The 23,123-nt window shown below is 35.8% G+C and overlaps 2 pseudogenes; both read right to left on the bottom strand.

Moving 5' to 3' along the window:
* Positions 1-10,319: 10,319 nt before the first annotated feature.
* Positions 10,320-12,011, bottom strand: LOC100676959 (olfactory receptor 1165-like; annotated as a pseudogene).
* A 6,861-nt stretch (positions 12,012-18,872) lies between these two features.
* Positions 18,873-22,512, bottom strand: LOC100676678 (olfactory receptor 5D13-like; annotated as a pseudogene).
* Between the last annotated feature and the right edge of the window lie 611 nt (positions 22,513-23,123).

Here is a 23,123-nt window from a genome sequence, read left to right as displayed (position 1 = left end):
ACTAGGAACAAGGACAAAGCGGTCTACTTCTGAAAAGATTTAGCCAGTGAAAACCTTATGAATAGCAGTGAAACATTTTCTGATATAGTGCCTGTAGATGAGCCCCCCAGGTTGGAAGGTACTCAAAATACGACTGGGAAACAACTGCTTGCTCAAAGTAGAGTCAACCATAATGATGTAGATGGAGTCAAACCTTTGGGACCTTCATTTACTGATGTGGCCTGACTCAAAATGAGAAAAACAGGTGCAAACATCCATTAATAATTGGAGTATGGGATGCATGAAGTATGAATCTAGGAAAATTGGAAATTGTCAAAAATGAAATGGAAAACATAAACATCAATATCATAAGCATGAGTGAGCTGAAATGGACAAATATGGGACATTTTGAAGCAAACAATCATATGGTCTACTATGCCAGGAAGGACAACTTGAAGAGGAATGGCTTTGCATTCATCATCAAAAAGAACATTTCAAGATCTATCCTGAAGTGTTGTCAGTGATAGGATAATACCCATAAACCTACAATGAAGGCCAGTTTATACAACTGTTATTCAAATTTATGCACCAACCACTAAGGCCAAAGATGAGGAAATTGAAAAATTTTGCTAGCTTCTGCAGTCTGAAATTGATCTCATATGGAATCAGGATGCATTGATAATTTACTGGTAATTGGAATGAAAAGTTGGAAACAAAGAAGGATCGGTGGTTGGAAAATATGACCTTGGTGAGAGAAATGATCCTGGAGATCGCATGGTAGAATTTTGCAAGACAAATGACTTTTTTGTTGCAAATACCTTTTTTCACCAACATAAACAGCTACTGTACACATGGACCTTGCTAGATGGTGTACGCAGGAATCAAGTTGACTACATCTATGGAAAGAGATGAAGGAAAAGCTCAATATGAGTGTGAGCTTTATTTATGTGTAGATTGAGCATTGTTTTAGGTGATGCCTCCTGGATGTGTGAATTTTCTAAACTTTTGACAGGTATGCATTTATTTCCTTGAGATAAGCCTCTTCACCATGTTTCCCATTTACTATGTTCTTGTGAGAATGTACTTATCACAAGAATAAGCTATTGACAAACTTCAGTCATAGTGGTCATGTTCTCCTTTATGCCATTCATTGTTTCCAAGTACTACTGGCTCCTTTCTTTTCTACATTATGAACAGTAAATAATGACTTTCCAAGAAATAATAATGCGTTGCAGTGGTACTTTTCAAGAGATTGGAATGCCTATAAGTTATTCTTACCCTACATTCAATCCTAAGGCCCAATCATTGCTTCCACATGTAACAGATGGAGTAGATTTTAGTATTCCAGGACAGTTGTTTCTGCTGCTTATCTGTTAGTAATGCTTTTGCTATGGGGAAGAATACATAGTAGTGGTAATTTTCCTGAAATTCAAATTCCTACAGCATTATTTATTTTGCCTCTAAGTACTACTTTTGTATTAATGAAGAATGCATTGTAGTGGTAGTTTTCCTGAGATAAAAAAAGAAAAAAAAAAAACCCTTGGTTTTATGTATTTGGGCTGTAAGTACTGCCTTTGCAGTAAGAAATGCATTGTACCATGTTTTGAAAATTTTCATGAAAAATAATAAAAAGGCTGAGAAGGAGACTAGAATAAAATGTATATGCAGTCACTGCCAGGTATCTTCATGTTTTACCTCTTGTTTTCCAAATTTTCAAGAAATAAAATTTAAAAAATGATTTTATCATTGACTCATATCAGCAAGATTTATGTCATCCAGAAGCCACTGGGACATATGTGATTCAAGATAATGGACATCAAAATCTGTAACTCATAAAAAACATTCTGAATTGGTCCTTTAACCAACATCCCCTTGTTAGTGAAAACACATAATATCAACAAAAAATTTAAAGGAGAAAATAATTAGACCTTAAATAGGTTAAACATGGATAATTCCCTTTACCCTTACACCTTAGTTCCCTCATTTATTAAACAAAGCATGTAGTTGTTATCTTATGTCTTGAAAATTAAATATTTGTACATATATATGCATACACACATACATATGCATACAAAATGCTTATATTTTCTCCCACTTATTAACGATCAATAATTATAAGATATGACTATACTGACGTAGATTACATTTTTAAAGTCAATTACATTGAAAAGAAGAGTAAGAGGAAAATATACCTTAGTTCAAGGCAATAGAACAGCTTTTAACAGAAATCACTCAACAAAGCTTGCCATGGTGACTATTAACAGTGTGTTTCCATCCTGGAGTTTCTTATTTTTAAAATAATGAAGAGAAAATAGCAGCAGTAAATTTCCTCAGAGAAAAGAGACTCTGCGAAGTCATTCCCAATTCTGTATGACTATTTTTAAAGTGTTAACTTTTCTGAGAATACCTGTAGTCAAAAATTTATGAAATGCTTGACTTGGACAGATCAATGTTCAAATTGTCTAGTCTGTGCCCCTTCAATGTCCCCCTATGACAATCTTTAAAGATTCCAAAAGTTCAACTAACAGCCTCCTGAGGAAGTATGGTTGGGATTTTCTTAATTTTTTTTTTTTCCTGTGTGTGTATTAGTCTGGTATTAGTCTATCTACCTATCTATTTCTATCTACCATCTATCTATATCTACATCTGTATCTATGATAAAAATAAATATCATCTGCTTATTTTATCTACTTTTCTATATTTAAGAAGGAAAAACAATATTATACTTATCAGAAATTATGAACTGTAAAATATGCAATATTAAGAAAACGGAAATAAAGAATACAACAACAAAAAGCTACCTTTCCTCAGAGGATAAATACAAAATAAAATGACATAAACATAATCTCAAAGTAGTGAACATTGGAAATCAGCCTGGAGTCACAATAGAAATGACCCTGCCACCTTGAGCATATTGGAAAAACTGGCACAGTTTTAGCCTTGCCTTTTCTGTATACTCTTAATATTTATGTTTACACTGGCCTGTCGGAGCATGAATGTAGCACTGAGAACAAAACATACTCTTCCCTGTAAAATTACAACTTGTAAGCAAATATTAGAAGCAGATAGAGTTTAGTTACCTGACACCTCTAAGTCTTTTTGCTGTGTTGCTGGTAAGCTACAACCCCAGTGTTTATACATTTAGGTTTTTTGACAAAGGTTTTCATTTTATGTTTATTCCTATTACATTCAAAGTCCTATTTGAATCGTCTCATCTGTTCAAGTTTATATCTCACTTCTTTTGGCACAAATTCTTCTTTTAATTGGTTCTGTGGAATTGGACTGTTGACTGAACATGTAAATCCTTGTGTTTGCTCAGGTCAGTGGAACAGAATTGAGCACCCAGATATAAATTTATCCACCTACAGTCTGCCGATCTTTGACAAATGACCAAAGTCCATTAAATTGGGAAAATAGTCTTTTTATCAAATGGTGCAGGCAAAACTGGATGTCCATCTGTAAAAAAAATAAAACAGGACACATACCTCACATCATACACAAAAACTAACTCAAAATGGATCAAAGACCTAAATATAAGACCTAAAACAATAAAGATCATGGAAGAAAAAACAGAGACAAAGCTAGGGACCCTTATACACGGCATAAATACAATACAAACCATAACCAACATTGTACAATGCACCAGAAGATAAACTAGATAACTGGGAGCTCCTAAAAATTAAACAATTATGCTCTCTAAAATACTTTACCAAAACAGTAAAAAGAGAACCTACAAACTGGGGGGGAAAAAAAAGTATAAAATACTTCAACACCTCAACACCAAAAAGGCAAATAGTCCAATTAAAAAAATGGACAAAGGATATAAACAGACACTTCACCAAAGAAAAAACTTCAGGCAGCTAACAGACACATAAGGATATGCTCGTAATTATTAGCCATTAGAGAAATGCAAATCAAAACTACCCCTAGCATTACTGGCACTAATCAAAGATAAAAAAAAATGTTGGAGAGCTCTCAAAGAGATTGGAACTCTTATGCATTGTTGGTGGGAATATAAAATGGTACAACCACTATGGAAGAAAAAAAAACACACACACACACACACAATACGGCACCTCCTTGAAAAGAGAGAAACAGAAATACCATACCATCCAGCAATCCCATTCTTAGGAATATAACCTAGAGAAGTAAGAGCCATCACACAAATAGACACATGCAAATAGACCCATGTTATTGCAGCGTTATTCACGATATCAAAAAGATGGAAATGACCTAAATGTCCACGACAGATGAATGGATATACAAATTATGGTATGTACACACAAACGAAATACTATGAAATGATAAATGAAACATCTCACATTATGGATGAATCTGGAGGCATTATGTGGAGTGAAATGAGTCAATCATGAAAGGACAAATATTCTACGAGACCATGTTATAAAAACTTAAAACAGGTTTACACACAGGACAAAAAAAAATCTTTGATGGTTATGAATGGGGAAGGGGTGGGGATGGGAAATCACTAACTAAATAGTAGGCCGGTTAACTTTGGGGAAGAGAAAGGCAGCACAGTATACAAGGGAAGTCTGCACAACTTGACCTAAGCAAAGTCATAGAAACTTCCTAGACACATCTAAACACCAAGCTACTGGGGCTGAGGGCTGGGGACCATGATCACAGGGGACATCTAACTCAATTGGCATAACATAGTTCATAAAATGTTCTACATCCTACTTTGGTGAAGTAGCATCTGAGATCTTAAAAGCTGGCCACTTGTCATCTAAGATATATCTATTGGCCTAAACAGTATGAAGAAAGCCAAAGACACAAGGACAATATTAGATGAAAGGACTAATGAACCAAGCATGAACCACAGCCTCCACCAGTCTAGCCCTGAAAAACTAGATGATGCCTGGCTACCACAACTTACTGCTCTCACAGGGATCACAATAGAGGGTCTCTGAGAGCAGGAGAAAAATGCAGAACACAACTCAAACCCATCCACCCACCCCCCCCCCCACACACAAAGACCAGACTTACTGGTCTGACAGAGTGGGGGAACCTCCAAGACTGTAGCCTGCAGACACCCTGCTAACTCAGAACTGAAACCACTCCCGAAATCTACCTTTCAGTCAAAGATAGTTGTTGTTGTTAGGTGCTGTCTAGTCAGTTCCAACTCATAGTGACCCTGTGTACAACAGAAGGAAACATTGCAGGGTCCTATGCTATCCTTACAATCATTGTTATGCTTGAGTCTATCGTTGCAGCCAAAGATTAAAACTCATAGTCATCAAGTGGATTACTACTCAAAGCATAGGCATAAATATGGATCTCTTCCAGTCAGTTGGCCAGGAAGCTCTCTTCCATATTTCTTGGCATAGATGAGTGAACACTTCCAGTGCTGCATCTGTTTGTTGAAACATCTCAATTGATATTCCATCAGATCCTGGAGCCTTGTTTTTCGCCAATGCCTTCAGAGCAGCTTGGACTTCTTCCTTCCTTCAGTACCATCAGTTCCTGATCATATGGTGCCTCTTGGAATGGTTGAACATCAACTAATTCTTTTTGGTTTAACGACTCTGTATATTCCTTCCACCTTCTTTGGAGGCTTCCTGCATAATTTAATATTTTCCTCAGAGAATTCTTCACTATTGCAACTCAAGGCTTGAATTTTTTCTTCAGTTCTTTCAGCTTGAGAAAAGCTGAGCATGTTCTTCCCTTTTGGTTTTCTATCTCCATCTCTTCACACATGTCATTGAAATACTTTACTTTGTCTTCTTGAGATGCCCGTTGAAATCTTCTGTTCAGTTCTTTTACTTCATCATTTATTTCTTTTGCTTTAGCTGCTTGACTTTCATGAGTAAGTTTCAGAGTCTCTTCTGACATCCATCTTGGTCTTTCCTTTCTTTCCTGTCTTTTCAGTGACCTCTTGCTTTCTTCGTGGATGATGTCCTTGATGTTACTTCACAGCTCATCTGGTCTTCGATCACTAGTGTTCAATGGGGAAATCTGTTCTTGAGATGGTCTCTAAATTCATGTGGGATATACTCAAGGTCATATTTTGGCTCTCGTGGACTTGCTCTGATTTTCTTCAGTTTCAGCTTGAACTTGCATATGAGCAATTGATGGTCTGTTCCACAGTTGGCCCCTGGCCCTGTTCTGACTGATGATATTGAGCTTTTCCATCATCTCTTTCCACAGATGTAGTCAGTTTGATTCCTGTGTGTTCTATTTGGCAAGGTCCATGTGTATAGTTGCTGTTTATGTTGGTAAAAGAAGTTATTTGCAGTAAAGAAGTTACTGGTCTTGCAAAATTCTACCATTCGACCTCCAGCATTGTTTCTATCACTATGGTCATATTTTCTAACTACTGATCCTTCTTTGTTTCCAACTTTTGCATCCCAATCACCAGTAATTATCAATGCATCCTGATTCCATGTTAGATCAGTTTCTGACTGGAGCAGCTGATAAAAATCTTCTATTTCTTCATCTTTGGCTTTAGTTGTTGGTGTGTTAATTTGAATAATAGTTGTATTAACTGGTCTTCCTTGTAGGTGTATGGATATTATCCTATCACTGACAGGGTTGTGCTTCAGGAGAGATCTTCAAATGTTCTTTTTGACAATGATGCAACACCATTCCTCTTCAAGTTCCCACCGTAGTCATTCCCAGCATAGTAGACTATATGATTGTCCAATTCAGAATGACCAATACCAGTCCATTTTAGCTCACTAATGCCTAGGATATTGATGTTTATGCATTCCATTTCATTTTTGATGATTTCCAATTTTCCTAGATTCATACTTCCTACATTTCAGGTTCTGATTATTAATGGATGTTTGCAGCTGTTTCTTCTCCTTTTGAGTCGTGCCACATCAGCAAATGAAGGTCCCAAAAGCTTTACTCCAACCAGATCATTAAGGTCGACTCTACTTTGAGAAGGTAGCTCTTCTCCAGTCGTCTTTTGAGTGCCTTCTAACCCGGGGGGCTCATCTTCTGGCTCTATATCAGACAATGTTTTGCTGCTATTCATAAGGTTTTCACTGGCTAATGCTTTTCAGAAGTAGACTGCCAAGTCCTTCTTCTTAGTCTGTCTTAGTCTGGAAGCTCAGCTGAAATCTGTCCTCCATGGGTGACCCTGCTGGTAAAGCTTCCAGAATCACAGCAACACACAGCCCCCAGAGTACGACAAACTGACAGACACTGGGGGAGACTAAATTGACAGTTTTGCAAAATTACCAAAGTAAATATAAAAAATCACTCATGTCTTTGTACAAGTAGCAAACAAAAATGGCAATTTTAATAAGTAAGCCATTTTAGTAAATACAATTTCCTATCCTTAATCAAATTTCAAGCTTTGCCAAGAACATGAGTTTGAGATATGTCTCAAACAGGACACTATAACATTCCTTTATGCCAATACAAGAACATCAGACACAGTGTCCAATTTTCAGTATTCAGAGCTATTTCAGTGCCTGGAATTATTTTGTAGTTCCTGTTTTTTGCAAACCTTGCTGAATAGTTTTCTCTTTAGATGGGGTCAAATTTTTACTCACATAAAGTTGGACAACATCTAAGTCTACTTGGATTATTAGGAACTCCTGCAGGTTACAACCAGGCTGAATTCAAGTGAGTGTCTACTACTCAGAGAAGACCCCTAACCCTAAACTCCAGGATAGGGACAGACAGGGGAACGCCAGTATCTTTCTAAATCTGACAACACAGCCCTGAAACTCATCCTCCCCTCAGTATTCACAGATTGTTCTCAATAATATTGGGTTCTTAAAAATTAACCTCATTATACCCTTTATATCTATGAGGCTGGTTGTTCACTGAAGCTAAGAAATGCTTGGGACATCCCTTATCACCCATTTGCTAATCTCTGTATAATTCTGTTGCTCATGGTTTCTGACATATCTCTTACCTCTTTCCGTCCACTGATATAATTCCACCATGCTCTCTGGGATTGAAAATATCAGTGACCCAGTAAAGACCATTTTATTATAATATAAATGCTTTCCTTCCCTATTTATACTTTTAATAGTTTGAAGAGAGTGTATATATATATATATATATATATATAAAGTTATCATCTATTTAATGTACGTAAAAAAGAACTAAAATAAAATTTTAAAAAACATGATGTTGATGACAATACTTATTTTGTTGTTTTTGGTAATAATTTTTGTAATGCGGTTAAAAGTAGTGAATTAGACGCAGAAGAATTTATTGGTAATTTTATTCTTTCTCTAATCACTAGCTTCTAAGTTATTCCCTCAGAAAAGGAAATAATTGCCTTAGAATCTACAATTTATAGCAAGAAATAGTTTTTTTTTTTTTTTTTAAGTTGTATTCACTGTTTTTGGGAAAGGGCATAGCCAATCACCTAAATAAGCTAGCATGATAGGATAGGATAATGATAGTACATTTATTTTTAAAAAGTCACATCATTTTTATTTATTAGATCCCTGGGTGGAACAAAAAGTTTGCACTCAACGACTAAACATAAGGTTGGTAGTTGGTACCCACACAAAGGGGCTGATGAAGAAAAGCCAAGTGATCTGCTTCTATAAAGGTTACAGCCAAGAAAACCCTCTGGAGATGTTCTACTCTGTAAAACATAGCTTTGTCATAAGTCAGAATTGACTGGAATGTAATAGGTTTCGATTTTTCTTGTTGTTGCTATTTATTAACTCAGATAATCCTGGAGAATTTTTAATTATTCTGTGCCTTGATCTCCTCATCAGTAAAATGAGATGGCTAATAATATAAAACTAAAATTGGCAGAATGGAAGTAACTTTTTTGTAATGAGTACAAAAAAATATGACACGGTCTGACACCTAATAGATGTTCATCTTCTTTAGTTTTTAGAACTATGGGTAAATTATGTGATATCTAAAACCTTATATGGATTTTGAAAATCCGACTCAATCTTTACAGCCACTGACATTGGGCATATAGTGGAAATTCAGTGTAGAAAACATCTGCTCTCTAAACCTGCGCAATAGAAATACCAATGGGTTTCTCAGAGGTACTTTTAGTCTCAGGTACATAGATAATTTTCTCCATTCTCCTTTATGCTTTCCCACAACTGACCCTGGCCCTGATTATTATTACAAGTTTGTGCCTGTAGGAAAAATATTTTCCAGAGTTGAATTTCTCAGCAATTCCTCTACTACTATACTATATAAGTCCTTAGTATTACTCAGCTAGATTATGGCCACATGTTCAAGCCAAACACCTCACCTTTAAAGTATTCTATGCAACACTGGCAGAACAAATTCCTATCATCTCTTTATACAGTTAATAACTCTTAAGCTTAGGCTTTTATTATTGAATACATGAAACCTACATTTTTCTGCAGATCCTCCTAAACTGTCCCAGGTCTATATATTCAGCTGCGTTATGTTGTCCAACCAAAACCAAGCCCATAGTCATCTAGTCGATTCTGACTCATAGCAACCCTATAGAACAGTGTAGAGCTGCTCCATAGAGTTTCCAAGGAGTGGCTATTGGATTCAAACTGCCAACTTTTGGTTAGCAGCCAAAGGCTTAGCCACTTTCCAGTCACGGTCAATTTATCCAACTCCACTGAATAGCACATGGTCTTTTGACATGGTTTATTTTTCCATTTGTCTCTATCTTGTAATGCTTTATTTTTCCACCTATTATAAAGGCTAGAATTGTTCCTTTGTCTACATACAAATATTAATGTTTAAAAATATAATTATCATGCTGTATCCAACGATTTTCAAATGTGCTTGTTCTTGTCAGCTTGTTCTTCAGAGATGTACTTGGAAAGAAAGGAAGAATTATGAAAAACAACTTGAGGTCTCAGCCTAAATAAGGGTATTTAATGACAGACGTCCAATGTACGTAGCTCCTAGGAACATTATTAAAACTCAATATTATCTTCATTCTCATTTTCTAAAATAAAATAAAGCTATTAAGAGGAATCAGAAAATTATGTTTATATGATTATGTGAGTCAAAAGAGTTGGTTTTGAGGATCAGAGTACAGGTCCAAAAAGTTGTTGTGATCTAGGTTTTCAGCTCTTTTTAATAAGTCTGATCTTTTTTTAAGCACGACTTCAAACAGTATGAGTAGTGAGTCTATATATATAGACCTCTTCCCCCACACACTGTAGGGTCCAATGGTCTTTTGACACCACTCGACAACAACTGAATCAAGATGTATTATTTCAATATTAACTCAGAGAAACTTGTGAGGCCTGCTGAGGATTGTAAACTGTGGATTATGTAATATTAAATCAATTGAGAACATAATTATATATTTATTTAAGACACAATTGAATTAGCATCATATTTATATATACAAAAATTTTTTTTTTTAAGTTAAGACGTATATACATGAACTATATTGAATGAGAAAGTTGTTTGGTGATGATTAACTTCCTGACTGTCTCCTTCATGTCTTTGTTTCTAAGACTGTAGATTAAGGGGTTCAGCATGGGGATCAAGACTGTGAAAAACACAGTGGCCACTTTGACCAGGAGCCAGGAGCTTCTGGAGTTGAGCACACAGTAGAGCAGAAGGATGGTTCCATGGAAGATGGTGATGGCAGTCAGGTGGGAGGCACAGGTGGAGAAGGCTTTATGGAGTCCACCAGAAGAAGGCATCCTAATGATAGTGACAACAATGAAAATGTAGGAAGTGAGGATAATCATGAGGTTACTAGTCTCATTGGACGTAGAAATGATTAAACACGCCATCTGGCTGAAGTGAGTGTCAGAGCAGGAGAGAGATAGGATGGCAGAGCACTCACAGCCAAAGTGATTTATGATGTTTGAGCCACAGAAGGATAGTTCCACAAGAGAATATGTGAGTGTCAGGGGACAGATCCCACCCCATGTGTAGGACCCAGCTACCAGGAGAGCACAGAGCTTAGGAGACATAGCAACTGTGTAGAGCAAGGGGTTATGAACAGCCACAAATCAGTCATAAGCCATCACCGCTAACATGAACATTTCTGTAATCACAAATGTGCAAACAAAGAAAAATTGTACCATGCAGCCTCTGAAAGTGATACTTCTGGCTTCAACAACCAAGATTTCTAGCAGTTTGGGTGTAAACACACTGGACTAACAAATATCCAAAAAGGATAGATGGCTGAGGAAAAAGTAGATAGGTGCGTGGACTTTAGGATTGATCCTTATGACCACTATTATGCCCAGGTTTCCCACCAGAGTGACTGTGTAGATGGTCAAGAATGCCAGAAAGAGTGGTACCTGGAGTTGTGGGTATTCTGAGAAACCCAAAAGGATGAATATGGTCACATAGCTCTTGTTTTCCCCATCCAGTACCATGGTTCTTGGGGTAATAAACAAACCAACAAAAGACAGAAATTTGATTCTGAGTGGCGAACTTGAGAAGTCAGGCATAGGAACAACTCTGGAGAGGATAGATATAAACTACTGCAGACAAAGTTAAACTTTTCTGGTCCACTTTGGATTTTTACTTACCTACCTGTTGATTTTTATTATTATTATTTTGGGAAATTAGCTTTATCTTTCAATACTTTAGTGTCTTCATCTGTAAAACAAACAAAATAGTACTTAACATAATTATTTGATGTAATTATCTATACATGTATATGATGTTTAGAAGGTTTTATACCTGTGGTAAAATACAATTATATGAGGAAAAAGTAAAGACATAACAAAATCAGGGAAATCTCTTAGCAGGTACATTAGTCATATGATCGTATCAAAGGTGGCCATGGGAAGATTAAACTGTTTCAATATGAGAAGAAAATCACATAAGTAAGTAGTAAATTTTTTTCAGTGAAAATATCATTTTGGCCATCCACAATTCTGTATTGATATACTGAACTTTTGACTTCGATAGGTATGTACGATTATTAAGGAGTCATAAAACATCTACTTCAAAGAATCTTTCTTTAAGTGGTCTGGTCAAAACCATCTACTGTTAACTGTGTTCACTCAGTTTTATCCTCATTATATGGGCTCAAAATGGTCAATGATTTAAAGCTAACTATTTCCTGAGGAAGTGTTTTGGAGATATTCTTAAATGATTCACTTCGATTATCTTCCTCTGGTTATGTAGTCTGTTTACAGTGTATATCATATTTAAGAATAAAAAAAATTTGAATAAAAAACACTTTTTATCATCAATCATAAAGCACAAATATGTACAATTAAAAAAAAATCCATTTGTCAGTTATCAATGAAAACTAAAATAAATCCTTTCCTGATGTGGCAAAAGAAGTGAAAGAGTATGTAAGATTAAGAAATGTGAACTTCTTCATTTCAGAAGGAAAAGAAGGTTAAACATTGGAAATTTTATATGATTAAAGCTAAAACTAAAGACTTAATCTAGAAATGGAGACACAGAAGGTAAGATGTTGCCACTTTGAACCCATCAGGGAGCTGGCAAAAGTTTTAGCCTTGCCTGTAAATCAACACCTGCCATCAATTCTACAGACATGGAAAACCCGGTGGTGTAGTGGTTAAGTGCTACGGCTGCAAACCAAAGGGTCGGCAGTTTGAATACGCCAGGTGCTCCTTGGAAACTGTATGAGGCAGTTCTACTCTGTCCTATAGGGTCACTATGAGTAGGAATTGACTTGATGGCACTGAGTTTGGTTTGGCTTTTTGAATCCCAGGAACAGCATCAGCTATAGAAATGTACTTTCTATTACATAGAAGATTGGTATGACTTTTTTTGAACTCTATGTATTTCGTCTCATATGTTGACAAAAACAAAAGTCACTCTTTAAATTCAGGATCTTTGATGGCTTTATTGGGTCACATCCACACAGGTTAAGAATTTGAAGGTGCAATCTGCTATGACTTCATGGCACGTATGTCAAAGCACTAAACCAGTAATAGAGCTTGGACTGGAGTAAGAAACCTCAGGGATGTTAGAACATACTTCGCTGAACAGGAATAAAGTGACATTTATTAAAGATTTTATGCCAAGATTAAAGTCAAGGAAGATTAAAAATGGAAAAGTCCTGGATATTTTTACATACATTGTTTCCTGTCTTCATCAATACTTCTACTGCCCTTCCGTACATTAAAGCACCTGTCCTCACAATTAATGATCCCTTTTCAGACTCTGTCAGTGACACTTACCAAGAATTAACCATAATGGTCAAATATATATTTAAATATTTCTCTTAAGTAGTCTTTTTTTTTTTTTTTTTTGTAATTTCTGGTATGTTCTAAATCCTAATGGATCTAACTCTATCTCTGGGCTCACAGAAATTAAGACTAATTCCTCTTTCACATCATATATCTTCAAATATTTGAAGACAACTTCTGTAGGCCCTTTATGCTCTTCACTTTTCTAGGTAAACATCCTTAGGGTTGTTTGTTTTTCCATTTACTCCCTCATACTGGTTATTAAATGTTTCAGAGGATCTGTTCAATATTCTTGATATAGCGTTAATCCTCCTGATTTGGTATCGGCACTAAGAACTAAGCGTAAACTTCCTGGGAAATTTTGCCAGGTCAGGACAGAATACACTCGGTAACCTGCTTTTATTAGCTATACATCTAATTATAACACCTAACTGAGCACTTGTAGTCAAATATTTGGCTGCAAATCTTTGTCCATGGTTTATTGGTAAGCCACAAATCCTGTACTTACTAAGTATTTGGAATTTTTGGACAACGTTGAGGATGGTGAGTTCATTATTACATCTCACGCACTGCTTGACTCTTATCCTCGTTATCCATTGCTGTCTCCACGACTCTTCATTGTAACCACGACTCTTCATTGTAATTGTGTCAACCCCTGACCATGCTGAGCCCTGCCTTTATTCAGGCCACTTAGTCTTGCTTGGAATGCCTTCACTGTAACTTCAGTTTCCATTAATATTAGCAATCGTCAGTGCCCATTCCATTTTTATATGATTGGGGCAATTTGTTAAACCTTTGAGAAATATTCTCTCATCTCGACTCCTGGGGAATACACGTCTTAGTCAACATATGCTTTAAATTAAATAAATGCAGGGAGTCATAGCAACCTAGAAGAGTTCAGAAGGATTTAAAATAAATGTGATGCTTCCTCACTCATTTCACAATCATCTTGAGGGCGAGGTCCACATTGTATATTTACTAGTTTACAAGTTACAGAAGAATGCATAAAAAATACAACAATTGTTACAATAATATTACAAGGATAATTTTGTGAAAGTAATCATTGTGTTACCTTAAATTAATTTAAGTATCTGGGAGGATTAATGGGGTCGATTGGATCAACTACATCTTTGCTTATGGCATTAAAAATAAGAGTAAGAAATTACAGTCCAGGAAAGTGTCTTATTAGAAACTCTACTCTCAACAGTTTAATCTTCTTATTCAGGAAAGGGGTTGTTTTGGTTGGATGGAGAACAGGCAGCCATTTGTAGAAAACATGGGCTTAGGAAGCATATTTAACTAGTTCAAATTCAATCATAGTAACTTATATACATAACTTTATCAAATCCTTTCACTTATATGAGTCTCAATTTCATCATATATGAAACATGGATAACAATATTACACAAGTTCCTTTAATACTCAGCATAAGATTCTTAAATAAGGTGATGACTTTAAATATCTAACAAATCCTACTTCTTCCCCTGCCAATATTATCTCCCTTCCATCTTAAATTTCTAATGCTATTTGCCTCCAAGAATATATCAACAGTTCTCTGATGTAAAAATGGCATAGCAGTGCAAATTTGGAAAAACTTTTTAAAAGTTTTGTCTACTGGACTCCCTTTAACAAAAGGATTTTAGATTTTTCACTCAGTCTTATATTCAAACGTCCATCCACTCTTCAACCCATCAATATATAATCTTCATTTTTTACATTGCTTTCCAGTCACTGTCTGGTCCTTGATTATCCTTTTGTTGTCTCAGGATTGTGGATGTTGAAAAGGCAGACAGGGAAAAAATGAACAAAGAGAAAGCTTCAACATGTCCCTCCTTCTTTATTCCCACTATCGACGTCTACTCATCTAGATACAAGATTCCCCAGGCTAGCCTATCTAAGTGCAGTTCAAGAACTCTCAGCCTAGGATTAAATAGAGCGTTTTAGGTATATGCTTTATTATGAAAATGCATCAAAATTAAAACTATTTGGACTAAATTTCTGTAACGCCTCCACAAACCACTTAACCAAATGCTTTTGTTACTGTATTCATACAAATATTTTAGAACTTTATTGTTCAAAAACAAGTTATTAATACCTTCTAAGCTTCCACTGTCTTTTCCTTTGAAATGGCTCTTTTCCTTCTTTAATATTTATACGTCGTCATCTTTCAATGATGAGCTCCCTACATTACTCTTGCAACAACAATTTACTGATTAAACCAGATCTCTCTCTCTCTTTTTTTTTTTTTTTCTCTTGCTGGGTTTTCTTTCCACCAATACCTTTAAACTATATGTGATACTTGGCATATTTTGTTATTTGTGTGTGTGTGTGTGTGTGTGTTTTCCTTATTTTTTCCCTGAAGTCTTTACATTTCTTAAGGACAAGAGTTACACTTAACATTTCTTCTATAATCCCTAGTGTATTTAAGGTGGAAATTAGGGACATTGTTTCAAATTCAGTACAATGGTCCTAGGGATGGTGAAAGTAGAATTCTGCACCTTGAATACATCCCATCAACTGAACTAAGTTGAAATGACTCTAACTCGACTCACATAGGTTTTCCCTGACTGATATTTGTTATATTTCAGTATTCTTCACATGACACAGGAGAGATAACGCAATGTTGAATCAGCTCACCAAAAGATAGATTTTCGTGATGTATCTTTTATTGAAGGCTTCCTTGCAATTATTAACAAGCTGCACACTCATTCTTTCTCAAACTGAAAATTTCCTATATATTTTCATCCCTTTACAGGCAGTGAATGCCTCCTTAAAACATCCAATTAATGACTTTTTTTTTCCAATTGTAAAGACAATTTGAAGGGAATATAGAGACGTTTTTGGAGCAAGAAAGAGATCTGGAAACTAAATGCCAGGATCATGTTGTTTGTTTTACACTGAACTTCTCAACCTCAGGGATACAGACCCAAGAGGATCATGACAGGGCTTATTTTCATGAGAAACCAAATAATTAGAAGAAATTTTCTCTTCCATAAATGAAGTTATAATTTCTTCTAAATAGTCAATACTGATTTTCATGTCTTAAAAAATAGTAGTTGATCTGGGTACAGAGGCTATACTTCTGAAAATTCCCAAAAGAAAACCACAGTAATGTCTATCTCAATAACCCCAATATAATTATAGTTTTATACTTAATTTTTCATTCTTTATACATTGAGTTTATATTTTTGTACAGTATTTATGCAGAGACACACTTCACATTACAAGATAAATAGTTTTACATTCTACTCGGCAGTATTATATCCTGAATATGCTTTCATAGGATTTAGGACAGCGGAGATCTGTTACGTATCTTGATTGTGGATATAGATCTAGCTGCATTTTTCAGTACAGTCATAAATTTCACAGTGATGATAGTTTAAATCCATCTAAGTGATTTCTTATTTACCCCTCAAAGGGGAAAAAAAAAGCAGGGAATAAAGAAAGCGGTATTAAATATTGACCCAATAAAATGTCACTATATTCCTTGATCAGAAAATCTTAATATATGGGCATATGCAGTGGCATTTGAAAACATATATCAAAATTATTCAAAGGCATTGGAGATTCTAGTGCAGCTAATATTGGTGGATGTAGCCAAATTAGTGGTCTAAATATAAATAGCTAATTCAGGCTCATGTTTACAAGTGTTGTTGGCTGCCACCCAGTAGGCCCCAATTCATGGTGACCCATGTACAATTGAACAAAATGCTTCTTGGTTTGGGACCTTCTGCATGATCAGCTGCAGAGCAGACAATGTGCTGTTTTCACTAGCTGAATATGAGAAGCATATTTCCAAGTCTTTCTTCATAGATCATTTTAATCTGGGAGCTCAACTGAAACTTGGTCAACATCAGAGTAACACATAAGCCACAACTGAAAAACAGATAGTGAGTGTGCATTTGTAAGTTATTTTTAATAAAGAATGACCAGCAAAAAATTTCCCACTGGTCTTAAGTGTGCAAGTTATATCAATTTTGACGAATGACCCACATTAGCTCAGTTACCCTAGAGTATCTGTTGAAGTCAAGCCAGGAATTAAATCACTGAAAACAGACATTTAAAATCTAAGCAAAGGACTACCTTAAAACAGACCACTGAGAGGCAAAACCTTTTTTGCTCCCTTTTTTCAGGTTTCTCAGTTTGGTTCATAAGCCAAAATTTAAAGGATATATATAGCTCAGGTTCATATGAGTCCAATAGCTTTGTATAACAAGTTCTATTTTTTTAAAATTATTCCTTAAAGACATTACTATGTTGCAGTTTTAAATTCTAGTCTTCCAATTTGTTTGGGGTTCTGTACAGGTTTTGGTCAAGGAAAGGGGCTAACTTGTTTTCATCCTCCAATTTGTGGTTTCCTTATAATTTTAAATTGTTGATTTCATAAGCTCTAAACATGGATTTAGATCAGAATCCCAGACTGAGGGCTCTCCAACAGAAGGGTACAGGATTTCAGTAGATAGACATATACACACATAAGCAAAGGTATAAAGGAAATGGGGATAGTTATTAAGGGTGACATGCCATCATCTTGGGTTAAAGTACCGAAGTATTTCAACAAGTATTACAAGTTCAAAGGTTTAAACTGTATTTAAAAAGTAGATGCTAAACACTCTGAATCAAATAATCCATAAGAATTCCTTACCTTTTAACTTTGAATTTAACCCTTTTTCCATTGAGTTGAATGCAACTCATGGTGACCCCTTTTGTTACAGAGTAGAACTGCTCCATTGGGTTTTCATGGCTGTAATCTTATAGGAGCAAATCACCAGGCTTTTCTTCCTTAGGGCTCTTGGAGTTCAATCTGCCAACCTTTAGGTTAGTAGTCAAGTGCAAACAGTTTGCAGCACCCAAGGCCCCTACTTTGGATTTAGTCATGCAATTTTCTTTCAGTGATAGAAGGTTCACTGTTAAGACTCAAACAGGGACTTGAAATACGCTTTTGTTGGTGAGCATACTTTATTGTGGCACTGTTTTCAACATAGACCATTAACCTACTGGACCAAGGAAGTAACATATATACAGGTTTATAAAGTGAAGGTTAGCTAATCGAGAAGCCCACTTTTGACACATAAGTGGCCTAGCTGGTATCAGCAAAGCTACTTCAATCAAGCCACTGATATAGAATAAATTATGCATATTGTTGCTTACCACTGAGAGTTTATGATTGTTTGTTTTACATTAATAAAGGGCTGAAGCCCAAATACATCTGTGGATTTCATCAATACTAATATCCTCAATGTTATATTTTTCTATTTTGGGGTAAACGAGATAAAAGATATATGGTATATCTTTATATTATTTCCTACAACTGAAAAATAACATAAATGTAGTAATATTTTCAAGTAAAATATAATAAGTAAATAAATCACAGCCCTCTTAACATAAGTGACAAAAATAGAGTCATGACCATATATTTCTAAATTGTGTATTGTTTTCTGGTGATCTAGTACATTGAGAAAAATACAATTTATATTACCAGATATAATTTAAATGCACCAGACTGTGATTACTGTAGGGAAAAGAGACTTCTTTCTTTTTGTTACCCTAGGAATCTTCCAACGCAAAGATAGTCCATTCTGAATTAAATTAACATTTTTAATAAACACTTAGAGACCTAAGCCAAACAGCTCTCACTGTACTAGCTTATAACATGGACAAAATGTCCTCATTGTTAGCTATAATTTTAGATCTCCTAAAAAAAATTCCATATGTCATATAACTTAAAACTAGTTGAAGATTGGCTTGGGCACGTTCATGGTCATGTATAATAACAAAGAAACTTTTCATAGCAGTTTCTGAATAAAAGACTTAGTTTAATTGGTCTGAATTTTACTTTCTAATAGTATGTGTAGTATTAATGTTATTTTACAAAACAGTAAGGTGAACAGATACTGAAATGTGAGCTGAAAAGTTGTCGTAGATTCAGGTTCTGGTTTGCTATTGATTAATTCTCACCAGTATTCTCATTAAGAAAAAAACTAAATATGTACAGATTTAGATTTTAAAACAGAAGAATTTGGTATTGATTAACTTCCTGACTGTCTCCTTCACATCTTTATTCCTAAGGCTGTAAATCAGGGGGTTCAGCATGGGGATAACCACTGTGTAAAACACAGAGGCCACCTTGACCATGAGCCATGAGCTCTTGGAATTAGGTACACAGTAGAGAAAAAGGATGGTTCCATGGAAAATGGTAATAGCGGTTAGGTGGGAGGCACAGGTGGAGAAGGCTTTGTGGTGTCTTCCAGTTGAAGACACCTTCATTACAGTGAGGACTATAGAAGCATAGGAAGTAAGAATGATCACCAGGCTGCTTATTTCATTGAATGTGGCCGACACTAAAATGATCTTCTGACTAATGTAGGGGTCAGAGCAGGACACAGCAACAATGGCAGCATCCTCACAGACAAAGTTGTTTATGAAATTGGTCCCACAGAAAGACAGTGTCAACAGAAAGTAGGTGACTGTCAAGGAACATACTATACTCCAAGAGTAGGAGACAGCCACCAAAAAGTAACAAAGCTTCGGGGACATTGCAACCGTATAGAGCAAGGGGTTACAACTGCCACAAACCGATCATAAGCCATCACTGCCAACATGAATGTTTCTGACACCACAAATATACAAGCCAAGAAGAATTGCATGATGCACCCTGTGAAGGAGATGGTTCTGTCTTCCACAACCAGGTTTTCTAACAGTTTGGGTGTAACTACTGAAGAGTAACAGAAATCAACAAATGACAAGTGGCTGAGGAAAAAGTACATGGGGGTGTGGAGTTTGGGGTTGATCCTGATGATTAAGATCATGCCCAGATTCCCAACAACAGTGACCATGTAGATGGTCAGGAAGACGATGAAGAAGGGCACCTGGAGGTCTGGGTATTCTGAGAAGCCCAAGAGGATGAATATGGCTCCAGCACTCTGATTTTCTTGTTTCCTAATGAGAAAATAAGAAATCTGACTATTTTGAGAAACAAAACTTGAATTAGGCAGTAGAAAATGGAAAAAATATGTCAGGCTTATTAAGTGTTTATAAAGATTTTGTGAAAAATACCTGTTTGCCCTGTTACTTTATTTGAATAATTAGAAATTACTAATATCACATTTACACAGTGAGTATTAATTTTCTGCAAGTGGAATATTAAAGAACAAAATTGGAAGAATAATAACCAAAAGAGAACAGACCCTGATATATTTCAAAGAATCAAAATCATTATACTTAGAGGAAACTGACTTTATGGGAAAGGCCACTTTGTCTCTTAGCATGAATCTGAATTTCCTGAAAATACTTGTTTTATAGCAAATACATATAAAGAATTTCTGTAGTTTCTTCCAGAAATGCCTTTTTTGATTTCTTGACTGCTGCTTTTATGGCTGTTGATTGTGGGTCCAAGAAAAATGAAATCCTTAGCAACTTCAATCTTTTCTCCATTTATCATGATGTTGGTTATTGGTCCAGTTGTGAGGATTTTTGTTTTCTTTATGTTTCCTTCATCCATGAGCAATTAACAAGAAATTTTGAATTTTTTTTAACATTAACAACACAGGATAATGGACAAGATAAAATTTTCTTGACTGGGCTCTTTTCCTTTTCAGAAAATTCATTAACCTACTAACCCAACACTCTCAACATATTCTATAGTTCTGCAGTAGAAGACTACTGGATATTTTTTTACTTATCACAAAATAATTTTACTTTTTAGTATTATTCTTCAATTCATATCGTATCATTCTTCATCAGGTGCTCACCACAAAATATGGACTATGTAATCTTTGATAAAAATAGCTGAAGCAATAGGTTATATAAATCTCTTCCCTGACAATGTGGCAGACTTGGGGAAGATAGGTAAGTGATAAATAGTAAAAACTGTGAAAGTACCAGACGCTGATATTAAATGTTATCTTACCACAAAAATAAGTACTTTCATTCTGAATCAAATTTTAAGCAATCAAAGGACAAATGTCAGGCTAGAGACCCACCTCAAACAGCATACCATGATATGCTTGATGTCGCTGGTACAGAACCTTAAACATGAAAAACTGGTATTCAGTATCAAGTACAGTTGGTTGGGTTCATTTTTATCCCTGGTTGCTCATGATGCCACTCTGTAGTTTTCTTTTTAAATGGTGTCAAAAGTCAACATAAGGAGTTGGGCTGTACCTAAATAGACTTAGAGTATGAGAAATTCTTGCAGGCCACTCTAGAGCAGAAGTCAAGTGAGTCCCTGTATTCTCAGAGAAGCCCTGTACTCCTAGGCTCCATGAAAAGAACAGAAGGAAAACTTGAACTCTTTCTGAACCTGGCAGCATAGCCCTCAAAGCTATTTTCTGCACAGGAAAAATAAGAATTAATCCTTTTATATACTTAATACCTATAAGCTTAGTTATTTACTGATGACCACAGATACAGAGGACGTCTCTCATCCCTCTTTCATAATCTCCATATGAACCCACTTGTCATGGTTTCTGACACATGTCCTATTCTTCCCCATCCACTGATATCATTCTGTCGTGCTCTCTGGAAATAAATGATGTATCAGTTACCAAGCAAGGACTTGAAGCACTTACTGATGAAGGTCAAAGAGCACAACCTTCAGTATGGATTACACCGAAACATAAAGAAAACAAAAATCCTCACAACTGGACCAATAACCAACATCATGATAAATGGAGAAAAGATTGAAGTTGCTAAGGATTTCATTTTTCTTGGACCCACAATCAACAGCCATAGAAGCAGCAGTCAAGAAATCAAAAAAAGGCATTGAGTTGGGCAAATCTGATACAAAAGAACTCTTTAAATTGTTAAAAAGCAAAGATGTCAGATTGAAGACTAAGGTACACCTCACCCAAGCATGGTGTTTTCAATTGTCTCATATGCATACAAAAGCTCTGATGATGAATAAGGAAGACTGAAGAAGAATTGATGCCTTTCAATTATGGTGTTGGTGAAAGATATTGAATATACCATGGGCTGCCAAAAGGATAAACAAATCTGTCTTGGAAGACATACAAACAGCATGTTTCTTAGAAGCAAGGATGGAGAGACTATGTCTTACATACTTTGGACATGATATCAGGAGGGATCAGTCCCTGCAGAAGGACATCATGTTTGGTAGAGCATCAGCGAAAAAGAGAAAAAACTCTCACCAAGATGGATTGACAAAGTGGCTGTAACAATGGGTCCAAGCATAATAAAGATTGTGACGATGGATCAGGACTGGGCAGTGTTTCATTCTGTTATACCTAGGGTCATTATGAATAGGAACCGAGTAAACGTACCTAACAACAACAAAGTAAGGGGTATCATAGATGCTTCCTTATTTATACCTTTCACAGGTTGAAAATTGGTTATTTGTTAAGTTATCACCAGGTCTAATGTTGTCCATGAAGCCCAGGAGTTGAATAAACCTGATGACTACTATCATTTTTTTGCTGTTCATTATCGTCCTGGTAATAGTGTTGAAAGTGGTGATTAGGATGTGGAAGCATTCACTGGCAATTTGATTATTTTCACTTAGGCATTGGTTTCTCCACTGTCTGAACATGACTGACAGAAATACGGCTGGATTTTATTTAATCACTCCTAGTCTAAGATGTAACGACGATTATAAGGATGGCACAGGACTGGGCAATCGCTATGAGTCGGGACCGATTCGACGGCATCTAACAACAAGTCTAAGATGTGGAACACTTAATAGTGTAGTAGTTAAGAGCTACAGCTGCTAACCAAAAGATTGGGAGTTCAAATCCACCAGTTGCTCCTTGGAAACTGTATGGGGCAGTTCCACTCTGTCCTATAGGGTCAGTATGAGTTGGAATCAACACGATGGCAACTGGTTTTGATTTTTTTTTTTTTTAAGTCTAGAATGTATAACTACATTTTCTCCATTATGAATTGCCATCACTTTATATCTCTCTAGTATTATCAGGTTTGGGCATGTAGGAAAAACATCTCTCAAAGACTAATTCCTCAACCATTCCTTTGCTACCCTTCTATATAAGGTTACTACCATTCTATGTAAAACGCTAATCGGCTAGATTATGGTCACAT

The sequence above is a fragment of the Loxodonta africana genome, chromosome 13 (assembly GCF_030014295.1).
Source record: "Loxodonta africana isolate mLoxAfr1 chromosome 13, mLoxAfr1.hap2, whole genome shotgun sequence".
Taxonomy (NCBI): domain Eukaryota; kingdom Metazoa; phylum Chordata; class Mammalia; order Proboscidea; family Elephantidae; genus Loxodonta; species Loxodonta africana.
The sequence above is the reverse complement of the archived record's forward strand: the minus strand, read 5'-3'. Positions and strand labels throughout refer to the sequence as shown.